The sequence below is a fragment of the Gobius niger genome (assembly GCF_951799975.1).
Source record: "Gobius niger genome assembly, chromosome: 17".
In the NCBI taxonomy this organism is placed as follows: domain Eukaryota; kingdom Metazoa; phylum Chordata; class Actinopteri; order Gobiiformes; family Gobiidae; genus Gobius; species Gobius niger.
The window spans coordinates 295,095-315,749 of NC_136868.1; positions in this window are offsets into that span (position 1 = coordinate 295,095).

Genomic DNA, 20,655 nt, shown 5'->3' on the forward strand with positions numbered 1-20,655 from the left:
GCTTGAGCTGTTAAATGACCGACAGCTTCCTCTCGAATAATCCACGCCATTCATGTAAAATCCATGTGAAATAAAGCGTATCTGACTCGTATTAATCCATAAATATTCCACTGTCTCTGAGTTTGGTTTTTATCACAGAAATACTTTATTCCCGGAGTTTATTGAACTTTTATCAGATGTAGTGACTCAATCTGCTGGTGTTCGGACACCGGCCTGTGACCGACTCTCGGCGTCTCTGAGCTCACGCTGGGGTGTTTTCTTTGTGATGACAGTAACGCCTGTAAAGGTGCCAAAACAGTCGTTCTGTTTCATAAAATAAACGTTTGTAACAATAAATAAATTCAGATAAAATAAAAATAAAAAACATATCTGCAGCTGCAGCGCGCACGACGTCATGCAGCGCGGAGAAAGTCGTGTCTTGTGTCCGAATCGCCAACAGAATCGGTGACTATATAGTGACTATATTCAACTTGTACATGCTTCCATTGGGTCAGCTAATAAACAGCAACAATGTGTCGTACCACAACTATGCAGATGACACTCAAATCTACGTGTCACTGACGGCTGGTGAACATGGGCCTGTAGATACTCTCTGTCACTGCATCCAACAGATCAGTTTGTGGATGCAAAACAACTTTCTCCAACTAAACTCAGACAAAACTGAGATCATTGTTTTTGGTCCACAGATACAAAGACAAAGTGTTATCAGTCACCTTGAGTCTCTCTGTCTAAAACCAAAAAATCAGGTTAGAAATCTAGGAGTAATCATGGACTCAGACCTGAACTTAAACAGCCACATCAAAGCAATAACATCATCAGCTTTTTACCATCTGAAAAACATTAAGATCAGAGGAATAATGTCAGAACCAGACTTAGAGAGACTTATCCATGCATTTGTCTCCAGCAGGTTAGATACTGTACCGGCCTCACTGGCTTCTCTAAACGAGCTGTCAGAGCTGCAGAACATCCAGAACGCTGCTGCTCCAGTCCTGACCAGAACCAGGAAACACGACCATATTAGTCCAGTGCTCCGGTCTCTGCACTGGCTTCCTGTCACTCAGAGAATAGACTTTAAAACAGCTCTGCTCGTGTACAAGTCTTTTCATGGTTTAGCTCCAAAGTACATCTCTGACATGTTAGAGCCGTATGAACCATCTCAGCCCTGAGAACTTCAGGGAGGGGCCTCCTGGTGGTTCCAGAGTCAGGACTAAACACGGTGAGGCTGCGTTTCAGTTTCATGCAGCTAAAATCTGGAACAGTCTTCACGAGGATGTGAGACAGGCCTCAACTCTGACAATGTTCAAATCCAGGCTGAAAACAGTTCTTTTTGCCAATGCATATGACTGAAAGTATTTTATCTGCACTGTCGCCTTTTACTGTAATTGATTAATTTTATGTTGATGTTTTTTATTGATTCTATTTGTTTTCTTGTATTTATGCAACTGTGAAGCACTTTGAATTGCCTTGTGTATGAATTGTGCTCTACAAATAAACTTGCCTTGCCTATATAGTGCGGGCCTATGTAGTGAATGAGGGGTCAGGGAATAGTGTGGACATTCGGACACAGCCCGACTCACTGGTTTCTTCACATAACGTGCTGTCAATCATCATAATTCTTTTATATCGTGAGTAGAGATATTGTTACATGTTGTAGTACTGCATAATTCTACTTTGGCATTCAAAATGGCCGCCAAAACAACAAAAGTCACATGACTGGAAGGCATGTATAGGTTACATTTAAAGAATGGGCAAATACACACACATTTGCTGAGATCAAACTCCGCTGTCACACACACTCCAGAGGAAGAAGAAGAAGAAGATCTTTATTTATACAGCGCCTTTCACAGGACAGAGACGTCACCCATGACAAACTATGGCACCCAAGGAAAGAGTAAAGGGCTTTGTCGAGCGCACTTTGGGAGTCATTTCAAACACATTAGTCATGATCTTATATCTTCTTGGTTAGATGATTGGCTTGGTGATACACTTTATGTAAATCAAATCTTTCTCCACTGATAAAACACCAAACTACTGTAAAACGAGCGTATAAAAGCCCATAGAAAGGCCGTTTTCCCCGTGCAGTCTCACCTTTGTAAGGATTCTAACGAAATCTGAACAGGCCTCTGACTCAGGCTTTGCTTACACGCTACACAACAAGAAGACCATGTCACTGAGATGAGCTGATAGACAAATGGTCCACACCATAATCATTCTGAACATAACGCAAAGTACAGATAATATACAAACACATAGACACAAAACAACTGACTCACTGATAGGCAGTCACCCTCTCTGCGTAGAGGAGTGCAAGACTAGGATAAAGGGGGACTGTCAACGGAGGTCTGGACTTCACTTCTTCTCTTTCTCTGAAGTCACCAGCTGGTTATACAACTTTGTAACTAGGAACAATGGCAATAAAAGCCTTATCTTTGAGACGACTTCTATCTCCAGTGTCTGCTTTGGCTATATCCAAATAACTGTTCTCGCGTGATACAAAAGAACCAGATCCTAACACCTTGTTTGGCCCCACAGCTCCAGCCGGTCCGTTTCCCAGAGCATGAAATCATCCGGGCACAGCGATGATGTTCGGCTGCGGGAGCCTCATGTTTGTTTCTGTGCAGATAAACATGCTCGAATGCTTGTCTCGCTGACGGAGACGCTGTTTGAGCCTGTAAGCTACAGCATGATTGCACACAAACCAGACTCACCTAAAACTGGCCTTGCAGGAGGAAATATTGAAATGTATTTAAATCATGACACAGTTTCAGCTCCAGTGGACTTTTGTGGCTCGAGATTCTCAGTGTCGCTTTAGCCAGAACTATCTCAGACTGAGAGAAATGGCAGTGTCTTCACCGAGTTTGTACAAGCACTCAATCGTCCAGGAGTTTTCCATCGGACAAAGGTTCTCGAGCAGGAGTTTAATTGTTTGTTTTTAGGAACCCCATTCTTCCTGGGGACCGATTTGATAAATTTCACACAAAATACATAAAATGGACACACATTTGACAGCACATAAGTCACTTGGTCCAACGTTGTAGCTGATTTCCTGTGCTTCCTGTTTGTTTGGGCCGAGTGTTTCCCTGGGATTGACCTGACAGGCGCAGCAGCATTGCGGCGTCGTCCATATTGTTTTCCAGACGGCGACGGGACCGGCCAATTCTCCTCAATTAAAACGCAACACGCGATGATCATGATCGACCTTTATTAAAACCACAACCACAGTCTGACTTTCAACTTACCCAGAGATTCACCACCATTCCTCCAACTGCACCTTCAGCTAAGTAGCTAGGCTAGCTGCTAGAAAAACGTTGCCGAGCAACGCGCAAACTTTTGGGAACTATTTGTCGCGGAAGTCATTAAATAAACCTTTCGACCTTCATAAAAGTGTACGAAGTTTATGTTGTGTGTGTTCAGTTGGAAAATGGCCGAATAATAAGACCCCTCTGCTTCGCGTCGGGGTCCGGTTCGCCCTGTCGGTGCTTATTTTCCCGATAATGACCAGCGTTCTATACATTATCCCTGATTTAAGTCGTTACGATGTAAAGTTGCTCACGTTAGCTCTGACCTTTAGCTTGAGCTGATAATGATCGATAGCTTCCTCTCTCAGACAAAAAGGCAATAAAACATTCATGTAAACTCCATGTGAAGTAAAACGTATCTCATATTAATCCATAAATATTCCACTGTCTTTTGAATTTGGTTGCTTTTCACCACAGAAATACATCATTAGCTGTAGTGCACTCATTCTGCTCTGGCTTTTTACTCACATATGGAACAAAGAAAAAAATGTTTTAAATTGAAACATTTCCACTTTTGTCCATGTTCCGCAGGAGTCAGCCTCACACGTTAATCAGACGTACCACATTCACATTCTGCAGTCTCTCCTGCTCAACAGCCCTGCTCTGGTGTTGTGTGACTCACTGGGTCGATGAGGCAGCGCTCTTTGTCTCCTAATAATCACTTGAGGTCTTCTCCTGCCCACCGCCGCTGTCTAATCTCCATCCATAATCACACAGCTGCCAGGGGCTGAGGCAGGAGAGGAGGCGGCACAGAAGCTGCTGTTGACTGTACCAAATAAAAGGATTAGACAATAAGGCCATGGGGATTTTGGAATGTAAAACACCGGAGTTATCATTTACAGAAGTATTTGAAGATTGCAGCAGGTTGGATGTATTTTTGGAGTTGTTTTGTCACTCTTTTCTCCACTTTACATTGTTTTTAGCTAATGTCGTCTATGTTTCCTAGTTTCCTGTTTTCCATGAAGGCGCTGGATCCCAGACTCTAATGTCTTCTTTCCCTTGACGTCACCAAACAGAGCAGGTTTGAGTGTGAGTGTGTTGGCAATCTCTGAACTGAAACTGAAAACTTAAAGGATCTGTATCTGCTATTTTAGCCATTCCAAAGTAAAGTATATGCATTTATATGATATATTGTACCTCGACCGCTATGGAGCACTATCTTTTTTGTGAGAAATATAAGTATTTTCTGGGGGTATTTTGCAAACCCGGAAGACAAGACGCTTCAATCAGTTAACTCCGCCCCCTCTTTCTGAGCGGATCTGCTCATGCATTATTAGCAGTAAAATACATATAAATATCACAGCAATAAGTGAAGTTACTTCACAATACAGTTATAAGGAGTTCACATCTGCAACACATAAATGGCTAACACACAAGCTAACACACAAGCTAACACACACGCTAACACACACGCTAACACACACAAGCTAACACACACGCTAACACACACGCTAACACACACGCTAACACACACGCTAACACACACGCTAACACACACGCTAACACACACGCTAACACACAAGCTAACACACAAGCTAACACACACGCTAACACACACGCTAACACACACAAGCTAACACACACGCTAACACACACGCTAACACACACGCTAACACACACGCTAACACACACGCTAACACACAAGCTAACACACACGCTAACACACACGCTAACACACACGCTAACACACACGCTAACACACACGCTAACACACACGCTAACACACACGCTAACACACACGCTAACACACAAGCTAACACACACGCTAACACACACAAGCTAACACACACGCTAACACACACAAGCTAACACACACGCTAACACACACGCTAACACACACGCTAACACACACGCTAACACACACGCTAACACATACGCTAACACACACGCTAACACACAAGCTAACACACAAGCTAACACACACGCTAACACACACGCTAACACACACGCTAACACATACGCTAACACACACGCTAACACACAAGCTAACACACAAGCTAACACACACGCTAACACACACGCTAACACACAAGCTAACACACAAGCTAACACACACACTAACACACACGCTAACACACACACGCTAACACACACGCTAACACACACGCTAACACACACGCTAACACACACGCTAACACACAAGCTAACACACAAGCTAACACACAAGCTAACACACACGCTAACACACAAGCTAACACACAAGCTAACACACACGCTAACACACAAGCTAACACACAAGCTAACACACACGCTAACACACAAGCTAACACACACGCTAACACACACGCTAACACACAAGCTAACACACAAGCTAACACACACGCTAACACACACGCTAACACATACGCTAACACACACGCTAACACACACGCTAACACACACGCTAACACACAAGCTAACACACACGCTAACACACACAAGCTAACACACAAGCTAACACACACGCTAACACACACGCTAACACACACGCTAACACACACGCTAACACACAAGCTAACACACACGCTAACACACACGCTAACACACACGCTAACACACACGCTAACACACACGCTAACACACAAGCTAACACACATGCTAACACACACGCTAACACACACGCTAACACACACGCTAACACACGCTAACACACACGCTAACACACACGCTAACACACACGCTAACACACACGCTAACACACAAGCTAACACACAAGCTAACACACACGCTAACACACACGCTAACACACACAAGCTAACACACACGTTAACACACACGCTAACACACACGCTAACACACACGCTAACACACAAGCTAACACACACGCTAACACACACGCTAACACACACGCTAACACACACGCTAACACACACGCTAACACACACGCTAACACACAAGCTAACACACACGCTAACACACACAAGCTAACACACACGCTAACACACACAAGCTAACACACAAGCTAACACACACGCTAACACACACGCTAACACACACGCTAACACACACGCTAACACACACGCTAACACACAAGCTAACACACACGCTAACACACACGCTAACACACACACGCTAACACACACGCTAACACACGCTAACACACACGCTAACACATACGCTAACACACACGCTAACACACAAGCTAACACACAAGCTAACACACACGCTAACACACAAGCTAACACACACGCTAACACACACGCTAACACACACGCTAACACACACGCTAACACACAAGCTAACACACACGCTAACACACACAAGCTAACACACACGCTAACACACACAAGCTAACACACAAGCTAACACACACGCTAACACACACGCTAACACACACGCTAACACACACGCTAACACACACGCTAACACACACGCTAACACACACGCTAACACACACACGCTAACACACACGCTAACACACACGCTAACACACACGCTAACACATACGCTAACACACACGCTAACACACAAGCTAACACACACGCTAACACACACGCTAACACACACAAGCTAACACACACAAGCTAACACACACAAGCTAACACACATGCTAACACACATGCTAACACACACGCTAACACACACGCTAACACACACGCTAACACACACGCTAACACACATGCTAACACACATGCTAGCACACACGCTAACACACATGCTAACACACACGCTAACACACATGCCAACACACATGCTAACACACATGCTAACATTGGGGACTCGCGTTGGATATAAAAGTGAATCCACTTTGAGAAGATTCACAAACATCCATCAGAGACAGTCACAGAAACACTGTTTTGACTGAGAGTCGCTGAATCCCGGTGTTTGAAGGAAATAGCAAAACAACACGGCTAAAAGCTCCAAAAAGTCGATTTTGCATGATACAGGCCCTTTAAGGAAATGTGCAGTTTTCCTGGTAAAGTTGTTGTTGTTCTTGGCGTTTTAAGGCGATTTTCTTTCTGTCGAGAGGGATTACACGAGGAGCACGGCGCGACACAATCACACCGCGGCAGCAGCCACATATAGCATCATCCAATTATTTCCCCACGTCAGTCGAGAAGTGCTAATGCGCTAACAGCACGGACAGGAGCCTATAGTGAAGAGGCGGGAAATGACACGGGATCGGAGAATTAGCAGGAGCTCAGTGAGGAAATGATGCGGCGGCGTGTTGTCGAGTGAGGCTATTCTAGATTAATTTAAATGAACTGGTAATCGTCAATTTAAACGCCACAACAGACGGCGCTTTCGCCTCAAAGCAAGAAGGTCTCCGGTCCGATCCCGAGGAGCCAAAGCTTTCAATGTGGCAGCTTTAAACTAATGTCTGGTAAATTTAATATATGTGTTTTTTAGTTCATTCATGGGCTTTTTCTCATATTTTACTTCCCTGATGAAAACCTGAATACGGTCCGAATGCATTGGTGTTATGTCCCGTCTATAATAAAGGACCTTTTCTATTTATGTGTCTGGTTTTGAGTCATGGCCGGAGGGTTAACCTGTTGTACATGTTTTTAGTGGTAGAGGAAACCGGAGCGCTCCAAGGAAACTTAACCAGACATGGGGAGAACCAGAATGTCACCCCCACCCAGGCGGATCAAACCCTGGACCTTCTTGCTGTGAAGTGAAATCACTAATCGCCACCAAGACCATTTCCCCATATCTGATGTCTGGTCATATATTATGAGGAAAATGTTTTACACGTGTGACTGACTTGGTGAATATATGTTTTGATAGGATTGTGATGATAACTGTGCCGATGTAATAACATGAAATGTTCCTGAGACACAAACGGGATCATGGGACATAAAGTTCAATGACACCAGTTTGGCATTGTAAAAACAAATGTAATATATATATTTTTTCAGGCGACATAAATTGCAACATCGGTTTCTCAAGACGGCTCGCAAAGTGTTCACTCGATGAGACACAAAAGCACTGGCACTTGTCCATTGGCGCTTTTTAAATAAAACTGTTAATGCATCATTGTTTGAAACTAAGTCTATGGAAGCAGGACTTTTTATAAAGGGGAGGAGCCTCATGAACCCATCCATCTAACCATTCACTTTCTTCTCTTTATCCGGGGCCGGGTCGCGGGGGCAGCGTCTCAGCAGAGACGCCCAAACTTCACCTCCTCCAGCTGTTCTGACCCCGAGGCCACACCTCCTCCAGCTGTTCTGACCCCGAGGCCACACCTCCTCCAGCTGTTCTGACCCCGAGGCCAAACCTCCTCCAGCTGTTCTGACCCCGAGGCCACACCTCCTCCAGCTGTTCTGACCCCGAGGCCACACCTCCTCCAGCTGTTCTGACCCCGAGGCCACACCTCCTCAGAGACATAGTCCCACCAGCGTGTCCTGGGTCCACGAGGCCTTGTCCCACTAGGACATGCCTGGAACACCTCCCGCGGGAGGCGACCAGGAGGTATCCGGAACAGATGCCCGAGCCACCTCAGCTGCTCCTTTCCACGTGAAGGAGCAGCGACTCTACTCCGAGCTCCTCCCGGGTAACTGAGCTCCTCACCCCCAGACACCCTGCGAAGGAAACTCATTTCGGCCGCTTTTATTCGCGATCTCGTCCTTTCGGTCATTACCCAAATCTCATGACCATAGGTGAGGATCACATGACCATAGGTGAGGATCACATGACCATAGGTGAGGATCACATGACCATAGGTGAGGATCACATGACCATAGGTGAGGATCACATGACCATAGGTGAGGGTCACATGACCATAGGTGAGGATCACATGACCATAGGTGAGGATCACATGACCATAGGTGAGGATCACATGAGGATCACATGACCATAGGTGAGGATCACATGACCATAGGTGAGGATCACATGACCATAGGTGAGGATCACGTGACCATAGGTGAGGATCACATGACCACAGGTGAGGATCACATGACCACAGGTGAGGATCACATGACCATAGGTGAGGATCACATGACCATAGGTGAGGATCACATGACCATAGGCGAGGATCACATGACCATAGGTGAGGGTCACATGACCATAGGTGAGGGTCACATGACCATAGGTGAGGATCACATGACCATAGGTGAGGATCACATGACCATAGGTGAGGATCACATGACCATAGGTGAGGATCACATGACCATAGGTGAGGGTCACATGAGGATCACATGACCATAGGTGAGGATCACATGACCATAGGTGAGGATCACATGACCATAGGTGAGGATCACATGACCATAGGTGAGGGTCACATGAGGATCACATGACCATAGGTGAGGATCACATGACCATAGGTGAGGATCACATGACCATAGGCGAGGATCACATGACCATAGGTGAGGATCACATGACCATAGGTGAGGGTCACATGACCATAGGTGAGGATCACATGACCATAGGTGAGGATCACATGACCATAGGTGAGGATCACATGACCATAGGTGAGGATCACATGACCATAGGTGAGGGTCACATGAGGATCACATGACCATAGGTGAGGATCACATGACCATAGGTGAGGATCACGTGACCATAGGTGAGGATCACGTGACCATAGGTGAGGATCACGTGACCATAGGTGAGGATCACGTGACCATAGGTGAGGGTCACATGACCATAGGTGAGGGTCACATGACCATAGGTGAGGGCGGGGTCGACAGACCGATACAGCGACCGCATCACTGCTGACGCCGCACCGATCCGTCTGTCCATCTCACGCTCCATCCGTCCCTCACTGAGAACAAGACCTGAGATACTTGAACTCCTCCACTTGAGGTAAGGACTCCCCACCGACCTGTAGAGGGGAAGGAGAACCATGGCCTCGGGTTTGGAGGAGCTGATCCTCATCCCGGCCGCTCCACACTCAGCTGCAAACCGCCCCAGGGCAGCTGAAGGTCCCACAGAACATTAAGTGGGGTGGCCCTCCCCTGTAGAAACATGCAGCATGTGATAAGCACTGAGTTGACTTCCTCGGTTTAGGTTCCTTAAAGAGCACAGATTCCTAGAGGACAGGCCAATGACATTAAAATGGACTGCGTTACGTAAGCTGCCCTGACTAACGCCCGCTCAGACACTTGCCTCCGCGGAGTCACGGCGATAATGAAGCACCGCTTTACACGTGGGGTATTTAACGTGGCCCTGCGTCCGCCGCGGGCCGGCCCTCTAATGTGACAGGATGATAAATCGTGTGAGTTCAGAGGCAAAACACAAAAATGTGCGCCAGTGTTTTCTGAGAGAGCGGAGACGTGGCGTGAGAGGAGAGGAACTGTTTATGAAAGAGAGATGATGAATGACCCGGCGCCCACGTTTTGCTGATGCTTTTGGAAAGAAAAAAAAATGCTTTGGAGAAATCCTCAAACAATGTGTAGCTCAAACGTATAAACGGCAATAAACTGGCAGAAACGACAACACAGAGAGACTGTGTTTGAGGGAGAGGGAGGTGTGTGGAGGCTGATCGTAAACGCTGAGGGAGGGAAACGGCGATTGTAGAGGCTGCAGATTTCAGAAAACGTGTGACAGAGGGAATACCGGCAGATGGATCTTCGTTTTGACGCCATTTTCTTTAGATTTGGGATCATAAAGTGGAAATATTGTGCATTCCTTTGGCAAAGCTCAGCATTCACATTTTACATTTCAACTTTTGAAATAACATGGAAAAGGTGGAGGGTCACAGATCAACCGTCAACATTAACTGGGTGAATTAAAGCAGCACTAAGTAACTTGTATACCTAAATAAATCCTTTCCGTAGTCTAGGGCCGCAACTAACGATTATTTTGATAATCGATTAATCTACAGAGTATTTTTACAATTAATCGATTAATCGCTTGGCTGTGAATGGTGCATTTTTTAATTTTTTTTATCACATAAAGCGGGGGGCATAAGGACGTGTTGATGGGGTAAACTTAAACTGAGTGTTTTTGGAGGCTCTTAGTGCCAGTTCTGCTTTATGATTGGATGCTGAGGGATCCTTGGGCCCTGGGTCTCTATAGCCTGTCCGTCCATGGGAGTGGATCTCTCCTTCTGTGGTTCTCCCCAAGGTTTCTCTTTCCTCCTGCCGGGTTTGTGAGTTTTTCCTTGCTGTGCTGGAGAGTCTAAGGACGGGGGACGCCCACGCCGCTCGTCGCTGCCTCCTATTGGACATTATATTTGCCTGGATTCACCTGAACTTTTAATCGTCATATTTATTGCTCTGTTTTATTGCCTTAATGTTCGGTGCAGCTGCGAGGCCACGTCTGTTGTGATATTGGGATTTACAAAACCATTAAACATGAACTTGAAACTTGAGAAACAGACAGATATTTATGAAATTTTCAATGTACAAAACACTAAAGACCCAAACTTGAAAAACAAAGTAAGTTTCCATCAAAAATAAAATTTGTTCACGTAATTTTTGCTCTTTTTAAGTCTGTGTTTACTAGAAAACGATTAATCGATTAATAAAATAGTTGACAACTATTTCACTAATCGATTAGTTGTTTCAGCCATATCGTCCTCCCTCTGGGGGTGATACAAGTGTTAATGGGATGATTGGAGGGTCTTTCATCTCCCCCGGCGTCTCTGACCAGAAAACCACACTTGCAACTTCCCTGTACCGAGTCCGAGTCACCAATACACACTAATGGAATCACGAAGAAGAAGCTAACAGGCTAACGGGCAAAGCTAGCGTCACTTAAACAGTATTTACAGTTTCAAGTTTGAGAGAAAAAAAAGTATCTCCATTGTGTAACTGGATGAACATTATCCCTCTGTCCCTTTGTCGTTTCTGTCAGCGTAGAATTTACTCTCATGGACGATTAATGAGTAAAAATCCGTAACTTGCTACGACTCCTGCAGTGGCGCTTATGGCCTCTGGGGGCACGACTTACGGTGCTGGTTTAAAATGTTCCCCACACCTTCATTTAAACTTGGAACTTTAAAGGCAGCTCTGTATCTCAATAATATGTTGGGTTTTGAGGTTTAATCATATTGAATTATTGATTATTATTATTACAGTAGAAATGAGCACCTCTCGGGATGTGTAGTTAACAATAAGCTATATTGAGGGCTTGAGGACCGCACTTTGGGCACCACTGCTCCAAAGAAAAATAACAGTATGAGTGGAGAGAAGGCTGGTCAGGATTTCAAAGTGGCCTGGAGCGCCCTCTGCAGGCAGTGAGGGGAATGACACATTATGAAACAGTGAAAACAATGTCATAATGGAAAGTCTAAAGCAAAAAAGTACATTTTGCACGACAGGTTTGTCTCACATCAAAACCCTTAAAGGAACAGGCCAGCGTTCTTCCACACTGAGATATGTTCTTACCTGAGCTGTGACGAGTTCTTTAGGACCTGTCTGATCTTCAGTCACGTAAACACAGCGCAGACGGCGTTAGCATTTAGCCTCTCCCTCTCTCCTCTATAGCTCCAAAACAGGTCAAGATAGAAGCTACCAAGCTCTTCCACGTTTCCCCTATTTAAATATGGTTACGTGAAGTGTTCCACTACAAAGTATAATTACACACAATTAAACAATGTGGATTTTCTAAGCGGATAAAAGGGGGGACTATATTGTAAGGCGTAATAATACCAGGAGTAGTTTGGCATCCGCGCAGTAATCTTCACTTTACTGTGGCCCATTCCTTTAAAGGGACTTTACCTGATGGTTTTTTTTTCTTGTAGTGGAACAAAAACAAATGTCTAGTGTATGATATACATTAGTGGGAAAAACACTGTGTATCTAATTATAAAGCATTTGAATCAGTTTTGTGAACTTGCAGCCAAGTTTTCAAGCATTTCTGTGAAAGCGAATCCCAGTCATGATCCTGCAAGTTGTAAAATGTCCCAGTGAAGAATTGGGACACTACAAACATGTTAGGAAAGGAAGTGTTAGGATTCCTCTTCCATTGCTTGTAATAAAAGGATTTCAGGTATCAGGACTATTATTTGAAGGTATCATCAAATAACCTACTCTGTCAATACAAATCAACAATAATAATAAGAAACACTGTGTATGTGTTGAGTAACTGGATGTTATTTGGACGTTGCTTAGGTATGTTCAGTTTGGTGATGTCCTAATGAAGAGCTTTGTGTTTTGGTCCAATCACGTCCTCATCAAACAAAGGTATAATCTGCCCACAGTCAGTGACAAATGATGCGATTAGATTCAGATCCTCCGTCGGCCGCGCATCAGAGTGACAGATCACTGCGCCTTCACAAATTATTCATCTCAATAAACCGAGTGTAAAAACGTTTCCACGACGCCGCTCTCAACATGATGTGTTACCGTAAACCTCTGCGGGGAAGTGAGGACTGATGACGGGCGGCGAGACAAATGACTTCCCCACAAAACTCCCGGGACAGGACGAATGCGCTGGACACGGCTGACAACAGTGATGAGGAACCATTTTGGATAAACAAGTTACCTGCAGAGCTGTTGTCAACCTCATGTCATTGTTTTTTTGTGACTGTATATGTGGCATAACGAGCGGCAGCAAGCGGCCTTTACTTAAAGGGGGGTATTCTGCAAAATGTACTTTTTCAAGCTTTCCCTCATGTTATTCTGTCACTCCCTCATTAAAAACATGGCTGAAGTGTTGCCTTGGCACATTCACGTATTTCTGAGTAATCTGTAAAAACTCTGATGGCGGCCATTTTAGGGATAGGTTTGCCTGAGTCCTCCTAGGAACGCCCCCACCTCCTGGAGACGCCTCCGAGCTTTGGTCACCAGCCGAGTAACCAACCACTGCTCCTCAGCAGAACCCCCTCCCCACTGATGCCACAGACAGCGTGTGGAGGGGGCGTGTCTAAAGGCTCAGAGGTTCTTAAAGAGACAGAGGCCTATTTCAAGACATTCACTACAGCCATTTTGAGAGAGACATTTTATACAAGGCAGTTATTCTAATTTACTGCATTTACAGACCAACAGAAGGTTTGTCATCATTGTAGTGAGATATAGACTGGTGCTATGGGGCTGACAAAAGCAGAACACGCCCTCTTTAAGAGACCCTTAAATTGTTTTTACAACACCACCCTTAAAGGAACAGGCCACCGTTTTCACATACTGAGATATGTTCTTACATCAGCTTAGACGAGTTCTTTTGTACCTGGATAAAAGGGGGAACTATATTGTAAGGGGTAATAATACCAGGAGTAGTACCGTATAAGACGCACCAGCCAAAAAATGCCTAATGGGATAAAAACAACAGGCTGAATAGGCGTTTGCTAACGTGACACATTACACAACAAACTAAACAGGAGTCTGTTATGTTAACGTCACATAAACAGTTCAGATAAAGCATAAGGAACAAACCACTGCACCGTTGACAAACCTCTCCCAGCAGCAGGTTTTTCAAGCTCTCATTTACAAAGTCGTTCCTCTAAATAAGGCCAGCGAGCTTTTAGCCCGTAATTAGCTTTGTTTTGTTTTCTTCTAAAAGCAACCTCCGCTTCTCGCTCACTCCTAACTTTCTTTCTGTTGCTCGATTAGCCTGCAGTGCCCTCTAGTGGCAAAATTATATAATTAAATAAAAATGTTTAAAAAATCCACATATTAGTCGCTCCGTATAAGACCCTGTCTATGAAAAAAAGTGCGACTTATAGTACGGAAAATACGGTAATATCTTCACTTTATTGTGCGGACGCCGAACGACTCCTGGTATTATTACGCCTTACAATATAGTCCCCCCTTTTATCCACTTAGAAAATCCACATTGTTTAATTGTGTGTAATTATACTTTGTAGTGGAACACTTCACGTAACCATATTTAAATAGGTGGAAGAGCTTGTTAGTGTATCGGGTGTGGATCAGTTCAACATAGTCTTATGGACGTGGGGCACATCCGTTAACCCTTTGTGGTCTCTGCGTTGTGTTCGATTGGAGAACTGCACGGAGAAGAAGGACCAGGAGACGAGTCGATCACCGGGAGCACTTTTACTGCTTCTGCACAAAATAAAATAAAATGTACATGAAACGTACTGTAGTCTCTCCCAGGCACACAGCTCACCAGTCCCTGTTAGCAAGTGAACACATAGATGGTGCTTTTAGCTAAGTCTCTAGCACATTTTACATAAGCTTTGCTAAAAAGACAAACACGGTTTATACATGGGCCAACTTCCTACATGCTAACTCTTAAAAATGTACATTCAGATATTTTAACCTTGAATTATTCTTCTTTGGAGTGTCCAATTATCTAATTAATATTGCTCAATTTGACGAGCACAAATGAATACCCACCTCTCAGAAAGCCTTGCGCAGACTGAGGGGGGCGCTGCTGTAGCTCAGAAAGCACGTGGTGTGGGCTTTCTCTTAAACACTTCTGACATGCTAATAACAAACGAAATATGTCTAGAACTTGCCTCTAAACATGAAATACTTATTAAACAACTAGTAAAATGAGGGATTTGGTAAACTTCACTTACAAAAATTGGTTACAGTAGCTTCTATCTTGACCTGTTTTGGAGCTATAGAGGAGAGAGGCACTGTGTGTATATGACCAGACAAGAACTCGTCTAAGCCAGGATTGTTGTTATAATTGGGTGTTTTGAGCCACTTACACATATTGGAGTAATCTTTGAATATTCCCCATGTTTTAGCATCGAGGCGGCGGCTCCTGAAGAAGCTCCTCCTTAAATACGACTTAAACACTCGCGCCATCGCTTCACTACAGCCACACGTGCAGTCGCTTTTTCCCCTTTATTTCTCTTCTTTGAAACATCTGCACAGTGAAGGGGAGCAAGAGGAGCGGATGGAAATGAGGAAGTGAAACAACCGGATGTTTAGTTTCAGCTGCTTTAGATCAATATTGCATTTTCTGACCAACACAGATTAAGATAGTGATACAGATGTGTTTGACATTATTAACATTATTCCCAAAGTCCTGTTAATGCCAACTCCAAAAAAATCACTAAAGCATGAATTAGATATTATATATATTTACTTCTGCTGCCGCTCTCTCCTCATGCTTCATAATGTGAATCTATTTTCGTACAGAAATCCGACAGCATGAAAAGAGCGGGATACGTGACCTTTAGCTGTTTGCCATGAAAAAAAACACTGTGACAGACCTGCATTTGGCAGTGACTTTTACTGTGCGGGGAGTGTGTGTTTATGGTCATATAGAGAGAACAGGAACGGCCCACTGCACACGAACACATCACCGAGGAGCTCAACACGTGGGGGTGAATGATTTTGCCTGAAACAAACGTACGACATAAAGCTAGAGAAATGACTGGAGTACAAACAAACTAGTTATTTGCGAGCTGGTTGATATGCAAAAAGAGATTCTATATTTGATTGTAAGTAAATTATAACTACAGGCTAGGGCTGCTCGATTATTGAAAAAATAATAATCACGATTATTTTTGTCATAATTGAAATCACGATTATTCAAACGATTATTTGTTGCCTTTAAAAAAAAATCCAGCAAAAAAAGACAAAAATCCAGCAAAAATAGTGACAAAAATCCAGCAGAAAAAAGACAAAAATCCAGCAGAAAAAAGACAAAAATCCATCAAAAATAGTGACAAAAATCCATAAAAAAAGACAAAAATCCAGCAAAAATAGTGACAAAAATCCATAAAAAAAGACAAAAATCCAGCAAAAATAGTGACAAAAATCCATTTAAAAAAAGACAAAAATCCAGCAGAAAAAAGACAAAAATCCATCAAAAAAGTGACAAAAATCCAAAAATAAAAAATAAAAATAAAAAAATTTGAAGAAAAAAAAAAAATGGAAGAAAAAAATTATAATTATTTTTTTGCGATTATGCTAATTTTTTAATCGTTTACTGTTGTAATCGAAATCGTAATCGAATTTCAATGAATTGCACAGCCCTACTACAGGCTGCAGCAGGAGAAGAAGAGGCTCGTGTTCCTGAATCACGACACGAGCGGAGTGTGACAGCAGCTGACATTAAGCTGCAAACTCACAGACTCAGAGAGACAGAGGGCGATTTCACAGCTGCCTCTGCAAAAGTGAAAGAACACAGGTGAAGGTGCTGAGGCAGGAGCAAGAACTGGGACGTCTCTGCAGCGGGTTTGTCACATTGTGTAAAAAAAGGAAAAGTCAGGAGCGATGGTAGAGTTGGATAGTTTTACCTTTTCCACCGGCCCAGTGCCAGGTCTGGGTCGGGTACAGGCTTTTGGGGCCGAGCTCAACCCTGCGTCACCCGCACTGATGCTAACGTGACGTGAACGGACTGACCAGAGAGAGGACAGCACACACAACAACAGGCAGACAAGATTTAATAATAATAATAATACATTTTATTTGTATAGCGCTTTTCAAGACACTCAAAGATGCTTTACAGAAAACAAGGATAAAATCACACATAAAACTAGCACATTAAAATGAGGGCAGTTACTCGATGTGAGGAAGCTGCCACGAGGGGTTGAAATGGGCAGACTTAACAAAGTTAGAGTTCTCACCAGACATTTATTGCTCAAGCAAACAGAACTTCTGACACACAGATACAAAATGGCCCCCATGACTACAGCAGTCAGCTTTTATACCTTCCCTAATGGGAAAGGACCTCCCATAGGTACCATTCCTAGTTTCCCCCCTTCCACATGGTTCAGCCTGAGGTTTTTAAAATGGCCGACAAAGACCACGCCCCTTCCTTTCTCACCAGGTGGTACAGGTAAATGTTAGAGTAAATGAATAAACAAAGTTGTAAATGGATAATTATTAACTTAAACATGAATCTGAGGTTATTGTCGGCTGGTGTTTATCGCAAACGAAACAAACGAAGCAAAATAACAAACACACACAACGGGACAAACCCACTTTGTCACACTCGACATGAAAAGCCTTTTTAAAGAGGTGGGGTTTGAGTTCTCTCTTGAAGGTGGGGGGGTCAGAACAGGCACGGAGCGGTGGGGGCAGAGTGTGGGGGCGATGGAGAAGGCGCTTGGTCTTACAGGGGAGGGACAGGAGGCTGGCGTTGGAGGAGCAGAGGGAGCGAGATGGAGTGTGGTGGTGGAGGAGGTCAATGAGGTCTGGAGGGGCCACATTATTAATTATTTAATATTTCACAACATAACGCCGCTGTGGAAAGAGGTGATGTACGGTAGATACAGACGCATCTCGTCATAGAAGAGGCCGTTCGCCGAGGGGGGAAACATATTCTTTTGGGAAACACAGTTTTTCACTCGTTTTAGCCATTTTCTGACGACATATAAAATTATTTATCACAAACAGATAAAGTCAAGCCTAAATCAGGTCCATGTGGATGTTTATTCACAGCAGATTGTTCAGTAGAAGCGACAAAATGGCAGTCGTAGCTTCTAGCGCTAGCATTAGTGCGATACTAACATGTAGCATCATGTTAGCATTCTCCGTGTTTTATGTGTTTATGGTCTGTTGAACCACTTTGCTCCATGTCTTTGTATCTTTATTTAGTATAAAACTATATTCATAATTCAGCATGGTTAAAGTTTGAATAATTAGAGAAAGTTTAGATTTTTCTCAAAATTGTTTTCTCTCTCAACTGTTTTCAATTCCAGAGATGCCGTCTGTATCTATTGCCGATGAAAGCATTTAGCCGTGTAACCCCTCGAAGTTTGACCCAGGCTGCAGTGATGAGACCACTCGAACAGGTTTTGTGGCTTTATACGAGTCTCTGGAATCACACATAACCAGGACAGGGGATTACAGGTGGTCTGATTCTCTCTTCTGCCCCGTTGTCACATCACACAGCAGTCAAAGGGGCGGCATGATCGTATAGTGATTTAAGTATTTACACAAAATTCAAACACAAACAACAATGAAACTGATATAACTGAAAATTACTAATATTACACTCCCCATTAATTACATACCTGGAATCACACATAACCAGGACAGGTGATTACAGGTGGTCAGATTCTCTCTTCTGCCCCTAAACGCACCACACCAGATACAAGAGTATTATTTACAAAGTATTAACTGTGCATTTTATCCATGGAGCTGTGGCAGTTACTCCCCTGACAAGCTGACAACGATTGACAACATCTAAACTTGACCAAATGATAATATAAATCCTCCAAAATTCAAATAATCACTTAAAACATAGCTTTAGCAGTGTTATGTCACAGATAACACAAATTAAACTGATATAAAGTTGAGTAAAATTTCCAAAATGATCATAAAATCACAGAGCCAAACCAGTTACAAACCGTTGTCACATTACACAGCGGTCAAAGGGGAGGAGCAAAGGGCGTAGCCATGGAAACCACCTCTGCCAGGCAAAATACACTCCGAATAAAAAGGGGGTTAAATCTGATTATGATTTTAATAATCGGATACATATTGATGAAATTCAATAAATAACATTTCCTCGTTACAGCCACTGTTAGCACAACTGATGTTAGCAGCATAACTTTTGCATGTAGCTTACCTTTATAACGGCTTCTTTCCTCTAGTATTTGCTTTGGCACCTCTGAATAATTCCATAAACCCACCAAAAGGCAGTTTCTGTCCACAGTCCTCTCATTGCAACTCTCAAAACCTTTCATGGCGGTTCTGTTTCCATAAGGAAGGTGCGTATTCCAGTGTTGCACATGTTGCTGCCCACAACAACTGCCACAACAACTGCCACAACGACCGAGCAGCTTTTTGTTTTTGTTTTTTACCAATGACCAAAGTAGCTGACTGTGTTTAACCTCATCTTTCAAGAGAACTTCATTTTACTATTCAAGGTATAACTTTGCTGTGGGATTTCAGATCACAAATCCATCTAGTAAAGTCCTCACTGAACTCACATCCTCTGGTTTATTATCACATTTGTCACAGGCACGTTTATTTTCAAAGTGCATAAATTAAACCACTTTATAAAGCACGGCAGGATTTATCGGCTAAAACAAAGCGAGTCAAATCCAACAGCAAAGTCCGTCCTCCACTGAAACTCTGATTCCACATTGAAATGACTTTAGAATTACTTGCACAGTAACTTCCCTTGTTTATTGCCAGGTTTGGATGATTACTGCATGAATAACACTAGACATCAGAAGTCCAGTGTCAGCCTGAAGAGATATCATGACCAGGCCTTTCCATCATTCCGTCTCAGACCGTGGTGTTCCCCAGGTTTCGATTCTGGGGCCCCTCTTGTTCAATTTGTACATGCGCTCGATTAGCCTGCAGTGCCCTCTAGTGGCAAAGATGATGCGCAGATCAATACAGATAAAACTGAGATAATCGTCTTTGGCCCATAAAAACACAGAGGTTGTCATTGGTCATCTTGAAGCTCTTTCACTGGCACCCAAAAGTCAAGTTAGAAATCTCGGGGTAATCTTGGACTCAGACCTGAATTTGAACAGTCATGTTAAGTCCGTTACATCAGCGGCCTATTACCACCTAAAAAACATTGCCACAATAAAAAACAAAGTGTCCAAACCAGACTTGGAGAGACTAATTCATGCATTTGTCTCCAGCCGGTTAGACTATTGTAA